Raw genomic sequence first — 15105 nt, 5'->3', positions numbered from 1 at the left:
CATAGATATCGCTAGGTGCTGAATTTTATTTGTGCTTGTTAGCTTTTTAATAACTGTATAAGGCTCACAGTTTTTGTATAGCTAAAGGGGGAAGGGAACAGCGCATCACTCACTCCATTTGTGGCTGCCATGAATCCTCTGGTGTTGGATGTCAATTTGCATCCGACGGTGGATCATGGTCACTAGTTAACACCATGTTGAGCAGATAATGCTTGGCGTTTCCATTTGCTCGAGGACGGTATGTTTATCTGTGTTAAATGTTATGAATTCAGTAGTGTGGAACTCTTTCAGGGTTTTAAGCTTTGGTGGGAACCGGTGGAGTTTTTCGGTTTCATATTTGACTTCCTCTTCCCCCATAAACCTCTTCCACCATAAATTGCTTTGTAAGCAGTGGACTGGTTGGTTATATATTGATGATGGGTTGAGGGATTTGTGAAGATTGAATTCATTTGGGTGTTTGTGGAAAATGTAAGAGGGGATTAGAAATGTCCTTCACGAATGTTGCAAAGCCATGTGGGAGGGATTTTGCAACCGAGTTTTTGTGCTAGGGATGTGATATACACACATCCTATTTTACTTTTCACACACCTTTTTAATTCTCGGCCGTCGGATGGGATGAATTGAAGAAGATCAATGGATAGAAATTATCAAGGATGTGTGAGAAATAAAATGAGGTGTGTGGATAGCACATTCTTTTGTGCTATTGGCATCAGTATCCAACATTTGCTCGTCGTGTGTCTAATAAGTGCATTGTTCAATGAACAGTTGTTTTGTGGTGAGTATGCTAAACTCGGAGGATAAACATCGGTCAATTTAACGATATATATGACATGGGTACCTGTTGCGCTGCCATTATGTACCAATGTAATAAGTACATGCAGACATGACAGTGTGTACGTGTGGCATATAATCTTTTGGTGGAAATCGGAGGAGGATTCCGTTGGACCGCATGTACAATTATCAAATAGACGGGTCATACGGTTTATATCTAACAATATCGATATTATTTCAAATTTGGTAATTATTATTTACACAATTCGTCAGGTGTGAGGGTTTATCACAAAAAACATCGATGTTAGTTGGAGTGAGATTTGGATATTTAAACTTCTTTTCTTATTAATACAATAGATGTGGGACATCAACACGTCTTTTCACGTGAGACCCAATTAGTGGATTACACGTGAGAGATTCATACTTCGACAACCACATAGAGTCAAGGGGACTTACCCTACACACAGAGCTAAGGGACCTACCATCATCGCACGAGGCCAAGGGGACCCCATCATGTGAGGGTACAGTACATGGCTGCTCTCTGCCTTTGATACCATGTAAAATTATAAGAGAGAAGGGTCATACAATCTACTTCTAACAGCATCGATATTGTCCTTAACTTGGTAATTACCATCTGCATAATCCGTCAGGTATGGAGTTCTATCACAAAAAACCTCGATATTAATTGAAGTAAAAGTTAAAATATTCAAACCATTTTTTTCTTATTAATACGGTCGACGTGGAACAGCGTCAAGATGGCAAAGCAACGTGAACAAGGAAAGTCACTTTCCACCGTCTGCTGAAAGGCAATGCCAATGCTGGCATTAGCTTTCACACTCCCCCACCACCCCCATGCTTGTTCGCTTGTTTTCTTCATCAAAGACAAAAGGCCACCCTCCAAGTTCATGTCCTTTTTTGGGACTCGGGGAGTTTTTTTTAGGGAACACGACATGCAAATTGGCTCCTTTCTCTGTCCTGGAGTCTATTTGTTGGAGGATACAGTTCGAAATCAGAAACTCTACAGTAAATTGTACCAAAGTTTTTAATAATAAAATTAGACTTGACAGGAGTGTGCAGTTGATAAGTTGAAATAATATTAAAGTATTTAGTAGTAAATCGCTGACCAACTTTGAAATTGTGACAATATATACACGTGTATGTTGTCATTTCTTTATCTCTGTCGTCACATATGAGTGCTGTGACATTTAAGTGATGGACCAAGTTCAAGGGTAATATTTTGCCCCCACTTTCATTTATGTGATGGACCAAGTGAAAATTATTACATATGATCTGCATTATTGTCCCTCATCTTTGGATGCTCGAAAAGCTAGGACTCTTTTGAGCAAGAGGACATGCATTATTGTTTAATCCATATCTGACAATCGTATTAGTCAATTCATAAGATTATACTGCCATGTTTTCTCATGGAAGAAGAGTCAATGGTCAGACAGACATCTTTTTATTGGTTGACATTCTCAGCTCCGGGTCACAAGCCAATACAAAAATGGTACTATTTCTTGATTAAAATATATGTTATGGAATAGGATTTTAGACCCTTAATTTCGTTTGATTCCATTCGGATTCAAATTATGATAATTCTAAGAATTTTCACATCTTAATTATTTATTGTGTATCGTAGGATCAGAAATTATTTGACTTTTTATTTAAAATTAAATACAAATAGTACTTGACGAAAACTGACCGCACGATATACGATGAATAATTAGGATATGAGGATTCCTAGAATCCCCACAAAATGGATCCAGAGAGGATCCTCTTCTCAATTTCGAGCAAATACATAGGCTCGATGAATCAATTTTTAGTTAATTCCATGAGTTCGAACGCCATGATCAATGCATATACGTGGATAACAAAGATCGATAATCACAATTTGAATTTGTAGGTTCACCGTCATTGCGGTGTCTCGTTTTAATAATAACATATTATGTGTATATATTCTTTGACTCAGTATTATATTATAAAAAATATTATCGTACTGAAACACCACGTAATGATAAAACCGTTTCATGCATATGTCATTTTGCATGATTAGAGTGGAAAGAGAGAGTGAGAGTAAACAAAGTGGTAATAAACCAAAGAGTAGAATTTAGGATTCTCTCTCCTTCTAATCTTTCTCTTCTTTTCTCCTCTCTTACTTGAACGGTTACAGTTAAGTCACGTTAATATTTTATATTGATAATTTTATAAAGATAATAAGACAAAAAATGATATGTGAGACGAGAAGAGGAAATGAGACAAAAATAGGAAGGGAGAGAATCCAAAATTGTGGGTGGGGGAGTACTGGGATTGGATGACTAGGAATAGCAATATGTGCCACCGCTTTTCTGGATCTCCTCATGGTTTGTATCATGGCACATTGACCATTTTAATGCAGAATTATCAGTAGCATCCACCCAATTCTACTGCTTGGCTTTGGCATTAGGTTTCCTGGCCATTGTTTCTTTCCCTACCCTACTTTTCATTATTTTTTTTACATTATTGGAAGTGTTAGTGCCTTGTAATCTTAACAATTCTATCATTGCATTCAAAGTAAAGCAGTAGCGTGTAGTGATATTACTTTTTCTAATATTAAAAGAGATTCAAATCTCGTTTCACGGATAAAAAAAAATAGTCGATGGATTAGTAATCTTGCTTTCTTTGTCGTAATAAAAATACAACTAAGGGATATCTCTTTTTACATATAACTGATATTGAAGGATGAAGGATTCGAGCCTAAGATTTCAAGTGCAAAGATGAATATTCTTAACAATTAATCTACAAATTTGTTAGATGAAAAATAGCACAATTGAGATTTAATGAAACTATATAAAGCATAAAGAAATCATGAATATAATGTTTAGCTGTTTACCAAGAAAGTCATGATTATATATATATTAAATTCAAATGTATCTTTTTCTTTTCCTAGTGAGTGTCAAAAGGGCAAAATAATGAAAATTCTGAATTTAGTGCACATTGGGAGGCATCTCTTTCTCATCTCAATGTTTCCTTGAAACTTATCTTACAAGCTGCAGGTTGTATTTGCTTGAAATGCAATAATAATTATGCTTTTTTGGTCTCACAGCTGTATGTTCAAAGTAATCGATAGGACATTGTTAGTAGTTGTTCAAAGTATAGAGAAAGGGAACCACCGAAAGGGAGGAAAGAGGCCATTTTTCAACTAAACTAAAAAAAATTCGTTAGATAAAATTTTAACATCACATAAAATATAAGTCCGAGAAGATCATAAAATCTGCACAAATTACAACGAGTAAATGTCACAACAAGAACTAAAACTCTCACATTACTCGGGGTTATTTTTTGACGGATCAGATCAAAAACAAGTGTTTAAGGTTTAATCCAAAAAAAAAATCGAAATCAAGCACTTCTTCCTTTTCCAAATAATTTCCGAATAGAAAACAACTTGGCTACTGTAGATTCAGCAGCCGGTCCTGCTTATAACCAATCCGGGATGGACACGTGTCCATCCTGGATTGGTTGTAAGCAGGACCGGTTGCTGAATTCTTTAGCAACTAAGTTCTTTCCTTCCGAATATTTAGAGTTCTCAGAATTTCAAAATTGGTGTTATCTCGGGATTTTCAAAGTTAAACTTTACAATTTGGTGAAAATTTGCGAACTTTTGAGTAGATGCCATTCAATGTTTTTTTCTTAATATTGGGTGTGAATTTGTGGATATATCATATTTCTAATAACTTTGTAATATATAGGTATGTTTATATTGGTGTGATTAGAAGTGGGGTGGTTAAAATTTTGACATGGTATAGGAGTGCACCTATTGACTTGGCTTGATTTAGGTCTTAATTTTCAAAGTTGGACTTTACAATTTGGTGAAAATTTGTGAACTTTTGAGTAGATGCCATTCAATGTTTTTTTTTTTCCTCTTCTCAATTTTGGGTATGAACTTGTTTATATTTCTAATTAACTTTGTAGTATATGGCCATGTTTATATGGGTGGGATGGGATTATTAGTGGGGTGCTTGAAATTTTGACGTTGTATAAGAGTGTGCCTATTGACTTGGCCTGAATTAGGTCTTTACTTTTCCTTGCCCGAATTTTCATTTTAACTGTATTGTCTTTTCTTCCCAACTTAAATGGTTGATGTGGAATTAATTGCATATGTGGACACTATTGACTAGAAAAACATAAAATGTGCTATTCAAAATGGTTTTTTTATTTTATTTTTTAGTTTGCAAAAAGAAGAAATAACAAAGAAAGTTGGGATTATTATAGAAGATGCAAAGGCTATGCTGAATGTGATCACTAACTCCAACCCCTGTGCTTTGTCAAGCTAATTATTTAGCTCATCGTCTTTCTCCTTCCACCCTTATGTCTAATCATTGTTGTACCTGCTTTGAAAAACCTCCGAACCTCATATCATATTTACTTGTTGAAGAATGGTTGTATTTTGTTTTGCAGTTATCAATGAAAGCTATCGCGATGGTTTTCAAAAACTTCAAAAAAATAGATCAGTTGAACAACCTATGACAAAAGAGTCACAAGATCACGCCCGCACTTCATCACGAGTGAGGGTGTGTAGCTAACTAAACTTTGACTCCATATAAATTATGCAAAAGCAATCGCTACGAAGCTGATTTAACAAAAACGTTTTTTTAACGTTGAAAAGCACACTTTACACACAGTATTATTTTGTTTCGTGCTTTTTTTGGTCTCGGTCCCTTCTCTCCCATGGCTTTGTAGTTTGTACCATGTCGTTTCCTATATACGTGTATTCCTACAGCTGACAACGGCAATGAAATTTCCACTAGATTCTTGCCAGAACAGTGAAATTATGGCAGTAATCCTTCCTTCAACTTTTTTTACCTTTCGCTTTCACTCTGAGATGTCAACGTGCGATGAAATACAACTTCACAATGATGTTTTCACCTGCTGGGGACAGTGATATCTTACCATTTTATAGCAGCGAATTGAAATTTTACGGGGAGGGACGACCTTTTGCTGCAGTCTTACACGTCTTTTACCTAAACCTTCGTCTTTTCATCCACTTTGAATTTCACGTCTTTCCATCGCCAAATTCAAAAGTAATTAAATAATTCACTATGTTTTTTTTTTTTTTTCATGAGTAATGCTAGTTAAATTAATTTTTTAGATTACATTTACTAATTATATGATGTATTATTAACAGAAAATAAATACACTAATCAATATTTATCACCGTTTCATAAGATCCATGTCTTTTAATTTCTGATGCGATTATTGCAACCTCTAAAGTCATGTATGAAGCGACAGCTTCTCTTTTAATTCATTCTTGCTATTATTCTTGGTTTTTTTTTTCTCGAGTTACTGCATCAAGCTCTCTCTCCTATCCTACCTACCAATGGCAGAGCCACACTAAGACTAGGGTAGGCTCCAGCCTATCGTCAAATTATTTTTTCCTAACAACTATCAACTTGAATTTGTAATTGTATTGGTTAGTCCAAGAGCCTATCCTCAAATTATTTTTTCCTAACAACAATCCAATCAACATCAATCCAACAAATACAAAGCCTTCAATTTTTTACATTAAAGTACTCAAAAAAAAAAAAAACATTTACATTAAAGGCTCGAAACTATAGTTCTAAACTAATATTAGTTGATCATATTCTCTGTTTCTTGCTATATACAATTTTTTTCTTTGCCTACATACTATTATTTTTGTTTGAACCATACTTAGAGCATCCGTATTTAGACCTCGTATAAATACTCGGATGACTCAAATATAATTATGTAATAAATGGAGGGGCAAATATATAATAAGTAAGGAGCCCTTATTCTATAAAAGGACTCCTCACTCTCCTCATTAGGGGAGGCCAATTCTTAGGCCTGAGATCCCCAAAGCATCACTCTCACCCTCACAAATAGGGGAGCTCTCATCCTCACATACATATGCTCTCTCCCTCACAATCCTCTTAGAGAAATACAATATTAGTGTGGACGTAACCTAAACATTGGGGTGAACCACAATACATCTTTGTGTTCTTTACTTTCTTGCAGATTCACGGTTGGATTTACGTTGTTCCAAGACCCCTCCGGTTTTGTGCATCAACATTTGGCGCCGTTTGTGGGAAACGATACTAAAAGTTGTGTCGGTTCTCTTTCATTTTTTCACCTCCACCGTGAATCTGCAAAAACCCAACAACCCAAAGCTTTCCCAGAAAATCCACGGAGCCACCTCATCTCTCACTCTCTCTCTACTCTCTTAACTATAAACCCACCACATCTCTCACTCCCACTCCAATCATTTCTCTTCAATTTTAAGCAGAACCCATTTCAGATTTCAGAAAAGCCATTTGAAAGTTCAAAACTTTTACTCGAATCCCTTGAATAATAGGGAAGAGAAATAGAAAGAAACAGAAATCATGCATAGGTGCAGTGGTGGCTCTCCACGTGGTCGGCGGTCCATGCTCGTGTGGTGTCCTTTACCACACCCAGTCCAACTCCTCCTTCTCCACGCTGTTCTCCATGCCCAATCATCACAAGCCGTATGATCATGTTCATCACGAAACATCCCCAATAAGTCATTGCCGTTTTCCCATCACTCAACAAACAACACACAATGTCAATGGGTTCTCTGAGACTCTCAGACTCAGTCTGACTTAGAGAGACAGAAAGCTCAAAGCTCAAAACATGGCCAATTCCAAAGTGGAGACAATCTCCCGATTCCAAAGCTCAAAACACGGCTCGATCTCTCTCTCTCTCTCTCTCTCTCTCAATCTCATCTCTCAACTCATCCAGCAAAACCTATTACAACCAACTCAGCTACAGTCTACACAGCAATCTGTTATGCCAACATCATTTGTTATGCAGCCTTCGGTTCAATCATCGCTCTCGAGTCATCAGCAGAATCAACAATCTGCTATGTAACAGTCAACACAACCCATGCTTCAGCAGCATTCACAACCAGTTCTCAGGCAGCAACAACAGCTTTAACAGGCCACTGATCATCAACAGCAAACACCAATGCCACAACAGCCAATATTACCCCAACAACTAGCTCACAACAGCTAGAACCCGAATCCCACCTCAAGATCCAACTCGGAAACCGGTGGAGCCCCACCCTTCTGCGAATTTTCTTTCGCCGGCCGATCGAACTGCGACTTGAGCTCACTGACTCGGTCGTTTAGGCTCTGCAGGAACAGCTTACCCCCGAGCCTCTCGACTTGCCGAATCATCCCGTACGAAAGAAGCGACAACGTTTTGATAGGGGTCGGACTCAATAGCTTCAGCCATCTCGGAGTGAGAACCCGACAGAGCAGAAATAGCAGAGCCATGGAAGCACTGACGAAGAAGGAGCTGACAGTGGCGGTGGGGTTTGTTATCTTCACAGTCATGATTTCTGGAGTCGAAGCCTGGACCGTTGAAATCCACGGCAGAGTTGTTTGCGATGTCTGCACATGCATGACAGCAAAATGGAGACAAAATGATTACCTGCAGTGATGATCTTACTTTAAGGATTTGGAGATTATAAAAAATTACGCCTAAAGGATTGCATCAGACAAGGATGGGGAACATGGGTGGGCAAAGAAATGGAGTGGGAGAAACAAAAGCAGAAAAAAAAATGAAAGCAAAAGCAAAAAAAGGAAATGGCATTATTCCCTTGTCTGTTATCTACCAAAAGAAAGAAAAATAAAGAGAAAGGAAAGGGTAAAACGTTCAGTAGGCGCAATACGCACATGGAAAAAGATTTGCAACAACCCAGTACGCAGTAAGTGCAGTACGCACCAACGATCTGCAATTGTCGAAGCTTTTGTGTCGAAACCTTTGTTTGAATGATGTAATTTATTTTTCTTATCTTTCGGAGACATCTGTATAAACCCTATCAGAGGGTAATAAAAAAATAAAAAAAATAAAAAAAACGGCAAGCCCAAAATAATGGGCTTGAATGTTATGTGGAGGGCGAAGACCCATATATGCAAAAGAGCCAAGCCCTCTATTATCATCAACCAGGTGATCAAAAGTACGTCTAGTACTACAAAAAATTATTCGGCAGCCTGCTGCTATTACCACCAACCAGGTAATCAAAAGTACGCCCAGTACTCCAAAATTATTCGGCAGCCTGCCGCTATTATCACCAACCAGGTGATCAAAAGTACGTCCAGTACTCCAAAGTTATACATGTGCATCACTCATGTCAATCATACATAAACATTCATGAGCATCATTCATGTCAACATTCATGAGCATCACTCATGTTAACATCCATGAGCATCACTCATGTCAATTAACATAAACATTCATGAGCATCACTCATGTCAATCAGCTTCGAAAGCTTCATTTACAAAGTTCTATCTTCAAAAGCTTCACTTGCAAAGCTTTACCTACAAAACTTTAGTGCAGGGTATACAAATATCGCCTCCGAACAACCGCCACTTCGGCCCATACATGGATTAAATTTGAAGTCTCCAGCCAACAGACCCTATTAACTGAAGACTTGGGGGACTACATTATGTACCATATATTGGGCCTCAACTGGGCCTCATAAAAATATTTGGGGGACTTAGCCTATTATTTATGTATTGAGGAGCGAACCCTTATTTTATAAAAGGGACTCCCTCACTTCCATTAAAGAGTATCACCGCCAGCTGAGCAACCGCCTCGCCACGAGTGTCAACTCTAGCCCATCATTTATGTATTCAAAAGCGAGCCCTTATTTTATAAAAGGGATTCCATCACCTTCATTAGAGAGCATCGCCGCCAGCTGAGTAACCGCCTCGCCGCGAGCACCAACTTTAGCCCATCATTTTTGTAATGAGGAGCAAGCCCATATTCTATAAAATGGACTCCCTCACCTTCAACGCCACAAACCGAGCCAACCAAGGCAACATAAGCCACAAGCAGAGCAGCCTCGCAACATATGCTACTTCTAGTTGAGCATCATTTCAGATTGGGCACCGCCTCATATCGAGTATCAATTCTAGACGACATCTAGTTACTTCGGCCCACACATGAACTGAATTTCAAGTCCCCAGCCAAAAGACTCTCTTGATTGAAGACTTGGGGGACTACCGTTTGTACCATACTTGGGGCCTCCGTATTTAGACCTCGTATAAATACTTGGGGGACTCAAATGTAATTATGTAATAAATGGAGGGGCAAATATGTAATAAGTGAGGAGCCCTTATTTTATAAAAGGACCCCTCATTCTCCTCATTAGGGGAGGCCAATTCTTAGGCCTGAGATCCCCAAAGCCTCACTCTCACCCTCACAAACAGAAGAGCTTTCATCCTCACATACAGAGGCTCTCTCTCTCACAATCCTCTCAGAGAAATACAATATCAGTGTGGACGTAGCCCAAACATTGGGGTGAACCATGATACATCTTTGTGTTCCTTACTTTCTTGCAGATTCACGGTCGGATTTACGTTGTTCCAAGACCCCTCCGGTTTTGTGCATCAACAATTTTGGTTAATTTCTCATTTCTCTCTATTATATTACCTATGAAATCAAGAAGAGAAAAATATTTCCTTTTTCCAAATTAGCACAAAAAACCCTTCAAATGCTCTCATGCCTTAGTGTTTTTAGAAAAAATTTCTCTTAGTCACAATGAGAAAATGAATGCATGGTTAGTTACCTTTGAATTTGATATCAAGAATGAATGATAAATAGATGTGCTTTTAATAATGTTTATTTTCCAACTCTTGATATAATTGACCATGTATAATAAAGAATAAATGCATGGTCACTCTCACCTTTGAATTTGATACCAAAGCGACCAAAAGAACGAGATAGTTTCTATATATTTTATGTCCATTTTGATCTAAAGTGTGCCCCTCCTAACACGAATTTTTTACTCCACCATTGCTCCTAGCCCATTCTTTGACTCTAATCCCGACTCAAACATCATCATCTCTAACTTCACCTCCCTTCTCCCTCATTTCCCCTATTTCTAAAACTTTAAAATACATAACCCACTCATTGAATTCCATTGCAATCTTTGAAATCCATAGGAAAAATCACACCCCTAGACTATGCAGGAAACAGGAAGATATGCGGAGGTGAGGTAATTTTGAGACATGGTTGTGTTGTGATTGTTGGGGACCTGAGTTAGGTGTTGGGAATTGGTGCAACACTGTGACGAAGTTAGGGTGTTGAGGGCTAGTATCATTGTAGACATGGAAATTTCATTGCATACAAATGATGCATCACAAAGCCCCACGTGGCATATGACTCATCATAAATGGACAAGTCATCAATGACATGTGACACAAATCAAACAAAGGAAGTGTAAAACATTCCCAAAATTCGGCAAGAGGGAGAAAATCCCCCTTAAAATTGGCAAGGGGCCCAAAATCTCTCAAAACTGGAAATAAAGCCAAAGCATATTCACAAAATAAGCAAGAATTGAAAATTGCTCACAAATAGGCAACAAGGCCTATAAATTTATGCCAATATGAGGAAGGCGGCTGAAATTAAAACACAAAACATGCCTAAATTCTTCTATGGACGAATCAAGACACAAATCAAGGCCATATACATCCAAAGGCATGACTTTGGAAGTCTATAAATACAAGGACCCAAGACACACAAAGGGGTCGAAAAATTACACATCGAGAAAAACCTCTGCACAAATCTTTAAAGACTAATACGTTGCCAAAACTCTCTTCAAAGAACGCACAACCAAAGCCGAAGCACTCCTTGAAGAATCAACAAGCACTTGTGCCAATTCTTTCAAGACTTTGTTGCAAGCTCAAAACTTGTAACGACATTCGTTTCAAGATCAAGTCGCCAAGACCCTTGAATCAACAAAGTCCTACATCAACTCTACCTTTGTCGCAGCTTTGAGGTGAAAACTATCCAAGCATTGTTTCAAGCTCAAAACTTGAAGCAATCGTTCAACCGTTCGTCCGAGATCAAGTCATCGCGACCCTTGAATCAACAACCTACGCATCTACATCAAATTTAAGACTGAATAAGAGGAAAATTGTAAAAAGAGATTGTAACCTACAAATTCAAATCAATACAAATATACTTTGTACACGTGTTCTTGTTTCATTCGTTACATAATTTTCATGTTTACAATCATATTGAGTATTTTAGAAATAATGGTGGGTGAGAAAAGATTATTCTTCTTCTTTCAATTTTTTGTGAAGAAATGAAGTCGGTGGGAAAAAAGACAATGAGCGGGCTAAACAACACTTATAACTATTAATACCTCTCATCTTTTTGATATCATGTTTTTATACTATCATTTAATGGAACAAATGTCAAAATTTGAATTATTTATTTTTTGGTATCATCTTTTAAAGATTATTATTAGAAAAATTCATTTGATTAGAAGATCGTTTAATCATACACATGTATTGAACAAATCAACGATTATGATAACAAATTTGTTTGGTTCATATGGATTACTAAACGATGTCAAAATCAAATGATTTTTTTTGTAAAAGTAATCGTTTGATGGTAATTAAAAGAACAAATCGTTCAAATTATAACATTTGTATGGTGAATGATATGTTACATATAAAGAAAAAATAATTCTTTACATGTAAGGATCCAAACAGTATACTTCCTAAAATTAATTTAGTTCAGTTGAATTATACGCCTACAAGGCTTAAACAAGTGCTACAAGTGAAGCTATCAACATCTCACTACTAATTATGTCACGTAATATATTAGTAAACTCATTTTATATAAGTTGTTATTTTCCGATGAATCATCTTACAATATACAATATATACAATACATAGATAAACGTAGAATTGTATTAAAATAAGAAAACGAAAAGAGAAGTGAGTCGTGCGCCGTGCGAAGTGGACTTTTGTCTATATTACTAGCAGTCCGAATTTGTCGTCACTTTGAGATTCCAAGTTCCTCAGTCCTTTTCACTTCTTCATCTTCACGAGGACCAAAACCAAACAACAAGATGCCCGCTGACCGCTGCTCTTCTTCTTTACTTCCCTCTGACTTTTGGCACCCTTTTTACAGTTTACAGTGGGGCTGGGCATTAAAAAAAATAAAAAATAACCGAGTGAACCCTTCAAACTGTACCGACGGCTTGGTTGGTTTTTTTTTTGTTTTATTATTTTTATGGTTAAATCGAATCGCACCGATTTTAATCAGTTTGACAATCGGTTCTCAAAATTCTTAGGGTGCAGTTAACTGAACCGATCCTCATATATTTAATTTTATTTTCTAACTATAATTAATACGTGTAGTAATATAAATGTTTAGTTATTTATGAGTTACCGTGTTTTCACTTGAAAACAAAACCTAAATAGTTTAAGAGTCCCTTTGGAGAAGAACAGGGGGACCATTTGGAGACCGCAACAACTGCTGCTTTGGTGCTCTCCTTAGGCTCCTTCATTTGTGCTTTCCTTTGAGCAATCACTCATATTGGTGCTACGTTCTGTAGCTTTTAGAGAGAAATTTGTTACATATTTTCGTCTTCACACAGACCAAGAATCGACCCAAACCAACCCACCACTATCAGTTAACCAACTTGATCGATTTTAGACCCAGTTTGGTCGGTTTCGGTTTGTAATTTTGGCCCAACCGACTAGGTCTTTTCAGTTTTGGTTTTGGCCCAAAATCGACCCAAACCAACCCGCACCCACCCCTAGTTTACAACTTCATTTACCTCTATACCCTCCAAAGTATACAGCAACAGGGTCCAATTGGATAGTTCACATTCCCCATTTTTGGTTGGTTACAATTCCCTTGAGCTACTATTTACAGAGAAACGACTTACCTACACCTTTCGAGATCAAGTCTCTAAACAAAAACACAAACTTACTAATTTGTTTCAAAACTTTCATATGTTGTATTATAGGTACAAGACTTTACGGTGATACTGTAAATGCGTGCATCAGTGTATGTAAGTTATTCTCAAATTACCCGAGAAAACGGTAAAATGCATTGGACAGTGAATGGAAATTTTCATTCCAAACAAGGGTTTTTGTGTGGTTAGTGGAAGGTCAAATCTTGTCTTCATGGTGTATAATATAAATTATATGTTTCTTAGGATTCTTTTCATCCAATGATAATTTTTAATAGGAAAAAATCACAAACAGTATAGGTGGGGATGTTGAAATTTGTATCATTTTCTTGCTAAATTTCAACTTTACAAAATATTAAAAGGTACTAGCTTTTTGAGCTTTTCTGTTTTAGAATACTGCAATAACTTTCCCCTCGACTGCAATGCAGTGATCAATTAAATTAAGAAATTTTAACGAAAAGTTTTCAGTATGGTTTATTTTAACAAAAAAAATCATATTTTTACACTAAAAAGGCAATACTGCTACTATTTACTTTATCTTTTATTTTGTCCGTTAAAACTCAAAGTTTTTAAATACTTTTTCTTAATTTTCCTATTAAAATATCAGTCCATTCATGACTAAGTTTGAAGTGGTCATGATTAATCAAATTTTTAGCCTAATTTGGTTGCTGACTTGTATTATAATGCTAATTTCACCGGTGTCGTTGAAACTCCATGAGCTTTGATTGTAACAGATGTTTCGTTAGGGGTCACGTGGTGAGATATGTATGACAAATTAATGAGAAGTTGTTAAGAGGATGATTGAATTAACCACACAATATAAACGATGATATTTACGTGTTTGTGAGATAGCGTGAGATTAGAGAAGTGGATTTTGGCCCACTGAAATTTTTGCTTGGTCGTAGAGATATGAGTCGTGCAAACCCGAATAATTGTGAGCCATGAATCTATGTCTTGTATGATTTTTCTGCACTAGTATAGAAAATACAAGATGTTAAAGGAGAACTATTAAACTCACTAGATATTGAGTTATCACACCATATGTAATTATTTGTAGTGCAAAGAAGTGGTTACATATATTTTTGTAAAAAATAATAACCCCTACCCTATATATTTGACTTTTTTTTTTTGGTCAAGGAACCTTTATATTTGACTAGAATATGCATGGACAATTTCCTACAAGATAAGCTTGCTGACCATAATAACGTTAACAATGGCCCATACAAATGATATTATCTTCAGTAATAAATTAATTAATTGGATATTTATTTGATCTATAAATATTATATGGGATATGATTTTTACACATTTTTTTTAAAATTTTTACCACACTTCAATATAATTGTATGATTTATTCAATTTTATGTGCATAAATAAAAAAGTAATTTCATTTCTTTATGATTATATCTTTTTGAATTCTTTTATAATATTAAATCCTCGGAGTGAGTAAATTTCCCTATTTTTTTTGTTTGAACATGTCAGTTGGACTGTTCATTCAATTTTGGATCAAAGAAAAACAGAATATTAGTTTAATATAGAATGGTAAATAAATGAATGCACTGTTTGTACCACTACCTTTTGCAATCCTCCAAAAGTTACGA

This window comes from Malus sylvestris, chromosome 12, assembly GCF_916048215.2.
Source record: "Malus sylvestris chromosome 12, drMalSylv7.2, whole genome shotgun sequence".
In the NCBI taxonomy this organism is placed as follows: domain Eukaryota; kingdom Viridiplantae; phylum Streptophyta; class Magnoliopsida; order Rosales; family Rosaceae; genus Malus; species Malus sylvestris.
This window is presented reverse-complemented; position numbering follows the sequence as displayed.